This window comes from Mytilus californianus, unplaced genomic scaffold, assembly GCF_021869535.1.
Source record: "Mytilus californianus isolate M0D057914Y unplaced genomic scaffold, xbMytCali1.0.p SCAF_1, whole genome shotgun sequence".
NCBI lineage: Eukaryota > Metazoa > Mollusca > Bivalvia > Mytilida > Mytilidae > Mytilus > Mytilus californianus.
Window position 1 is genome coordinate 21,368,348 of NW_026262581.1, and position 7,980 is coordinate 21,376,327.

General features: G+C 32.6%; 1 protein-coding gene across 1 annotated transcript in view; it reads right to left on the reverse strand.

Annotated features, from left to right (window-relative positions):
• LOC127700652 (plexin-A4-like) overlaps positions 1-7,980 on the reverse strand; it is a 254,130-nt gene that overhangs the window by 74,775 nt on the left and 171,375 nt on the right. The gene's annotated exons all lie outside the window — the stretch shown is intronic.

The following is a 7,980-nucleotide window of genomic DNA, read 5'->3' on the forward strand; positions in this document are numbered from 1 at the left end:
GGGTGTATCAAAATATGCTAACAGGTGTTAATGAAATTGACAACTTTATGGAAAGTGGAAGGCACTCGAAGGGGATTTTAGTTTAGCAAAAAGGAAAATTTATTTTTTAATCATTAGAGAAACAGATTCTTACATAGTTACTCGTGGATTATCGGATTTTATCCAATCTCGATAGTTAAATTATAATTTTAAAGTCCTCGCCGAGGCTCGGACTTGAAATTTAATAATTAAACTATCTCGATTGGATAAATCCGATAATCCACTGGTATCAATGTAAGAATCTATATTTATCAAATTATAGGAATGGTAATGATACTTTCACGATATAACTGTCTATTTGGAGATAAAATTCTGTAACATTTTTAACCAATTTCTTATATCTGTATTCATTTGTTAAAGTGTTTATGAAATGAAAATTTTACAATCATTTAAATTTGACACGTATGCAAACAAATGCTTATCAAACCAATTGATAATTGTACACTTCATAGGGTATGCAGCTTTGCATATATAAAATGTTTGCCTGTCCTTCGTATTTGATTCTTTCGTGTAATTGTACACTTCATAGGGTCTGCAGCGTTGCATATATATGTAATATTTGCCTGTCTTTCGTATTTGATTTTTTTGTGTAATTGTACACTTCATACGGTATGCAGCGTTGCATATATATAATGTTTGCCAGTCCTTCGTATTTGATTTTTTCGTGTAATTGTACACCTCATAGGGTATGCAGCGTTGCATATATATAATGTTTTCCGGTCCTTCGTATTTGATTTTTTCGTGTAATTGTACACTTCATAGAGTATGCAGCGTTGCATATATATAATGTTTGCCTGTCCTTCGTATTTGATTTTTTTCGTGTAATTGTACACTTCATAGGGTATGCAGCGTTGCATATATATAATGTTTGCCGGTCCTTCGTATTTGATTTTTTCGTGTTATTGTACACTTCATAGGGTATGCAGCGTTGCATATATATATAATGTTTGCCGGTCCTTCGTATTTGATGTTTTCGTGTAATTGTACACTTCATAAGGTATGCAGCGTTGCATATATATATAATGTTTGCCTGCCCTTCGTATTTGATTTTTTCGTGTAGTTGTACACTTCATAGGGTATGCAGCGTTGCATATATATAATCTTTGCCTGTCCTTCGTATTTGATTTTTTCGTGTAATGGTACACTTCATAGGGTATGTCTCGTTGCATATATTAAATGTTAGCCTGTACTTCGTACTTGATTTTTTTGTGTAACTGTTACAATCAAATATGGAATATAGATACTTCTGTTAAAGTCTCAACAAAAGACATAAGGATTATTGTCGAATATTTTTAAGGAAGAACATTACAATTTTACTGATTATTAGATTGTCTCATTAGAATGTATAAATTTTATTTGGGCAGTACATATTCTACTCGTTATCATCTAGAGTTTTATTTTAGACTTTATCTAGAAGTAACACAATGCATTATGCGGTTGTTATGTCTGGTTGATTCTTTTATTGTTCCTTTAAATACAGTGATCGGGTATTTTAGCTTCAGAAAGGAAATAATGTTTAGTTAGAAGAAGGTTTGATCGCTCACAAATACGTTCAATCCCGCCCAATTCTTCACACCTGTCCCAAATCTGGAGCATGTAATTTAGTAGTTGTCGTAGATTGTAGTCTGTCGTATCTATTTTTCATCTATTGTTTTAGCACTTATCACACCGTTCGTTTTCTTTTACACATTTTGTCATTCCGGAGCGTTTTCTATCTTTCAACATGTTTAATACGGTATGGGTATCTTATTTTTGAAGGCCACATAAAGACCTTTAGTATATTTGGTCTCTAGTAGATACTTGTCTCGATGGCAACCATACCACCTCTCTTTCATGTTCATATAGTATTTTTATGGTCTATTATTTATGATATCAAATACACCAAAAACAAAAGAAATCAGAACAAATGTTTATTTTTAATTTAAAAAATTGGTTTGAATCAGTAGGAAATTGAACCAAAAATGTTTTATTTCTATCAAAAATTAGCGAACAAAACCAAAATAAAAAGCCTTGATGTTCAAAAAACTTTTCTTGTTCCATTATGTTATTGAAAAAAAACTAAGATTTTGATTAAAGTTGAAAAAATTGTTTGTCCCTAGAAAAATAATGCCCAATCCCTTTCCCCACAAAAGATCAATTGTCGGTGCCTTACATTTTTATTTATATATATTTATAGGTATACAAATACTAGTACATTTAAAGACAATTTCTGAGAAACTATTCCATTCATAATGTTTCAATATAATTAGATAGAATAAAATCTTCCATCCACACGACACAATCAATCACTCGTCCCAAAAGGATCATGCATCATAATTAACACAGGGCATGGTAATGAGAGACTCTGTTATTATGTCACATTAAGTTATGATATCATACTGAGAGTGTAATACAATTAATTCTACTTCCTCCGATAGCTATTATTAACATCTGCAACCATAATGGAATCCCCAGACATTTCATTTATTATTCAGTCGGACTGTCCATCGATTTTCAGATTTGACAAAAATTTTATTACATAATCACTGTAATTATATAACAAAATCTTACAGTGTGTTTTTCTTAATACATTATATTGTAAGATTTTTAGAATCTTATAAAAATGTATCAATAATAGAGAAAATTTTGTTCTATTTTGAATACAAACCTTAACTGAACATTTATCTTTGTCGAATCAAATTAGTCCATGTTGGGGTCATTTGTATGTACGTGTACAATAAATAAGAAATGCAGGTTGTTCTTGCAAAAATAGTTTAACTCACAAAAAAGGATGTGGAAAAACTTTATGTTTTGGGGAAGAGGATTTTAGGTAAAAACTACCACAATAATTTGTTATGCAACTTTAAGTTTTCCCTTCTAATGCATGATATGCACTAAATAAATATCTGTTTTATCATACATGAATATGTTGTTTTTTTAACTTTCCTTCTTTCAATCTTCATATCAAAATATTAGACACTATTTAAAACACTTCGTCTTCCATTGTTGACACCATTTGGCGGGGGAGTACGAAGGATATCATTATTTGTTTACAATCTGATAAGATTTATCTTAGCTGATGTGAACAAAAGAGTCTTATTGGACAAAACCTTATGATACAGATCTTATATTGCAAATCGAATCGTGTGTACCGACCTTAAAAGTTAGATAATAAACCATATTAGCAGTTTGTCAACAAATTATGAAGGTTTCCGAAATTATCTATTCATAACAAGATGTGATGATGTTCCCTCACTAAATTTAGTAACTATGTTGAACGCATCTATCCCATCGAACTTGAGATAAAGGATACAACAGTTAAGTCTGCCTCATATCTTGACTTACATCTATAAATTGACAATGAGGGTCGTTTGAAAACAAAACTTTACGACAGAAGAGATGATTTCAGCTTCCCAATTGTGAACTTTCCATTTTTATGCAACATTCCAGCAGCGCCTGCATACGGAGTATAGATCTCCCAGTTGATACGATATTTCAGGGCTTGTATTTCCTATCATGATTTCCTTGATAAAGGGTTGATGCTAACAAGGAAGCTATTAAACCAAGAGTTCCAAGTGGTGAAGTTGAAGTCATCACTTCGTAAATTTTAAAGACGCCATCATGGGTTGGTTGACCGTTATGGAATATCCGTTCCACAGATAACAGCGGATATGTTCCAGTTGTCGTAACTACAATCCCGTCCCCTTTTCCCCGAATTTGACCTACCTAATTAGAATTATTACCAGTTTGTACTAACATGAGCAACACGACGGGTGCCACATGTGGTGCAGGATCTGGTTACCCTTCCGGAGCACCTGAGATCACCTCCAGTTTTTGGTGGGGTTCATGTTGCTCAGTTTTTAGTTTTTTTAAATACTGTTTTGTTTTGTGTACTGTTGATTGTCTGTTTGTCTTCTTTTTTTAGCCATGGCGTTGTCAGTTTATTTTCTACTTATGAGTTTGAATGTCCCTTTGGTATCTTTCGCCTTTCTTTTGCAAAGAATTATGAAATGAAAATAACCCTGTATTTCTATTGCGTCTGAATGAGCTTTTCTGGATGTGCGTTTCTCAGGAATACTCAAGACTAAAGATAAGTAAACCGGGAATATACTATACAAATACGTGACCAGCTATAAGACCACTAGTAACATAAACAGGATATCCAAAAACTATATAGGGTCAACGTTGCCTGAGAGAGTTGGATCTATGGTTGTTTAATAATTATTGAAGTTATCAACGGATAGTTTAAGAAATGCATGTTATAAATCATGTCAGTGGCGAGGCACTGGCAACTAATTGGTGATAACATCGGGGAATAACTCATGTAACAGTCCACCAGCGGCTGTTTTGTCACGGAACTAGAAGATTGGAATATTACTTTAGATGTTTGGTGCGTCCGAAGCGTTTTTCTGGATATACCTTTAACAGGAATGATTAAATAAAAAAAATGAAAATCGCAATCCTAAATGTCACTAAACGCATTCAGAATCTTTTCCCATTAAAACATCTGGGAGATAAAATTGAGAATGGAAATGGGGATTGTGTCAAAGAGACAACAATCCGACCATAGAACAGACAACAGCAGAAGGTCACCAACAGGTCTTCAATGCAGCGAGATATTCCCGCACCCGGAGGCGTCCTTCAGCTGGCCCCTAAACAAATATATATACTAGTTCAGTGATAATGAACGCCATACTAAACTCCAAATTGCACACAAGAAACTAAAATTAAAAATAATACAAGACTGACAAAGGCTAGAGGCTCCTGACTTGGGACAGGCGCAAAAATGCGGCGGGGTTAAACATGTTTATGAGATCTCAACCCTCCCCCTATACCTCTAGCCAATGTAGAAAAGTAAACGCATAACAATACGCACATTAAATTCAGTTCAAGAGAAGTCCGAGTCTGATGTCAGAAGATGTAACCAAAGAAAATAAACAAAATGACAATAATACATAAATAACAACAGACTACTAGCAGTTAACTGACATGCCAGCTCCAGACTTCAATTAAACTGATTGAAAGATTATGTCTTCATCATATGAATATCAGGCACAATCCTTCCCGTTAGGGGTATAGTATCATACCATCATAACATATATGAGAAGAACATAACCCGTGTTTTGCCAACAACTGGTTTTTAAATACATGTGTTTAGTACCGATGCAAAGACCCTATAAGTGAATCAATATTAACGCCAAAATATGCAATCTTTAATGACCTGACAACAGTATCGTAACTATATCCCTTCTTAAAAGGTCTATTTAAAGGTTTTGTTAGCTTCAGAGGTGAATACTGACATACTGATGCCTTGCTTTCAACTTTTAAGCCTAAGCTTAGGAAATAAAAGTATTATAAAAAAATCCGATATCAGATATAAATTCACACAAGGGGAAGTCCGTATAAAACCTGACGAAACCAAATGCTCGACTATATCGAATTGAATAGAGCCAATTGCCTTAACCTCAAGAGAGGCAAAATTTTCTGAATTACTATGGTACTTTTTTTTAGTATACATGGATGAATACTTATATAAGAGATATACTGTTAAATAATCACATAATCCAACTAGCTAGACGTATCAAAAACAATTTAATAGATCTTTTTATCTAGAATCCCTCTAATTTTGACTCTTAATCATCATTGAGGGTGTAATCAGCTCAGTAGTCAATGTTTCGGTACTGACATGGATTAATTACATACTTTTTATAAATTCTCCGATGATCAATTGGGAAATTATTCCAATCAAAGCACTCGGTCCATTGATCCTGTAATATATTTAGCTACGGCTAGTCTGACATTTTTCTGACATCTTTTTCAATATTTTTTCTATGTACTGTACCAACCCCTGTAAGACCTTTATTAGACAACCATCACCAATTTGGATAAGTGATTTTCGCCAAAAACAGTTAACTTGTGTTTAAACACTTTTAATGGAGAAGAATCCAAGGCACAATCTAAAATCATAAGTTTAAAAAAAAAAAGACAACAGAAGGATTGAAACATAGAACGTTATTATTTTTATCATTATTTCACTAAAAAATTACCAGTGTTATTTTTCCTATTTAAAATCACCCCTTCAATTCATGAGATTCTCAGGCAAAGGTGTACTTCTTCGAAGGTAATCAATTCAAAGTGTTTGAAATCACTGGTGAAAAGACTGGACGATTTGTGTGCATAATTTCAAATTATATTCTCAGATATTATGGTGAACAAAAAAACCTCGATATATCACTCTTGCATTAAATTCAGAAGGATAAATGTTTTTTGTTGATAAAACAACTTGTCGACCTAAATTTACTTGTAAATGGCTGCGTTTGGAAGTATTTCTATGTTTAAACATAGGTATGCAATTTTTCGAACTTATCTTAGTATCATGTATTGTTTTTTTTATACTATATAATTGTATGTATTGTATGTAGATCAAAAGTGATTAAAAGTATAATATTGAGGTCAATATTGTGTGTATGAAGATCAATATTGAGCTGTATATATTAAAGTGTCTATTCAATTATGTAATACAAGTCAGATATTAAATGTGGTCAATTAAGATTGGCATTAAAGTGGAGGTGATTCCGATTAATACTCCCACCTTTGAGTGGAATTGTTTGTAAAAAATGACAGTTGTCTATCATTGTATTGTAACAGTACTCTAACTTGCCTTAGGAAAGAATTGGAATAATTAGCATTTCAAAAAAAAGTGTGAGAATCAACTTCGATATCAATACACATTTTAACAAAAAGTAGTCAATATCTTATACAAGCATAAGATACTGATAAAATACTTTCATAATTCTTAATAAAATGCTTAAATTTGATATATCACTTTTTCTCATAAATTCATAAATAGTAATTTAATATAAATTTTAATTTACAAAGGCCCTATATGCATGTGTATATCTAAAATAAAGTAGCTGTTCGAACAATAATTTCTTAATCTAAGGGCAAATAACATGTCAAAAGTTGGCAGTAGATGATTAAAATGATGTATAAAGTTTTTGTTACTAGTAAAGCATATAATTAGTTTCATGATATGTCTTCAATTTAGAATTATGCACCATCACAAAATCGGGAATGATCACATAAATCCTGCAAAAAATAAGACTCCAGTTTACCTTGATGAATATGACTAAACTTGTTAAGGTCCCTTTTGGTCATATAGCTCGTAACGTTTTAGATATTTTTGAGAGTTCCTGTGGACGCACGAATTTATGTGATATTTTCATTTACAACCACTGGGTCGATAACACTTCTGATGAAACTAAGGATCCAACTTTCCTAGGCAAAGTTGACCTTAGATGATTTTGGCTATTCTTTTGATGTCCCTTTTGGTACTATAGCTTCCAAAGTTTCTACATATTTATACATCTCCCACTTTCAAATGTTGGGTTTGAACGTTCCTGATTAAAGTAAATACAGAAATGCGTTTCAGACCCAAGAAATTTATACTGCTGTAGGTCCGTTTGTCCCTGCCGGTAAAATCTTCGACGATTGATCAGATATCAATCCTGGGAATTTGCTAGTTGATCATTTATAATAAAAGGTAAGAGGATACCAAAGGGTCAATGAAGACAATTCATTGACAATACCATTGCTAAAAAAAAGGCAAACAAAAATCAACAAAATGCTATGCAACAAAACTGAAACTTAGCTGCATCAAAAGGATAAGCAATTCTTCGCTTACTAATGGCAGTAATCCTTTTGCTCATGAAAAGTACAAATCCAGTGATAAGTTGCATTAGGTGATATCATGAAAAAGAGAATAAGAAGGAAAAGAGTGTGAGCAAAGACAAAAGGAACATATCTGTGTTCATCTGGGACTCACATATATGTCATAACGGTAAAAAAAATTAGTATGCACAATTTATATTTTTAGATGCCAAGATATAAATAGAAGGCTCTGAAAATAAAAAAAAACCAAACTTCTGTGATTATGGACACAGCATGAAAGACATCAATAAA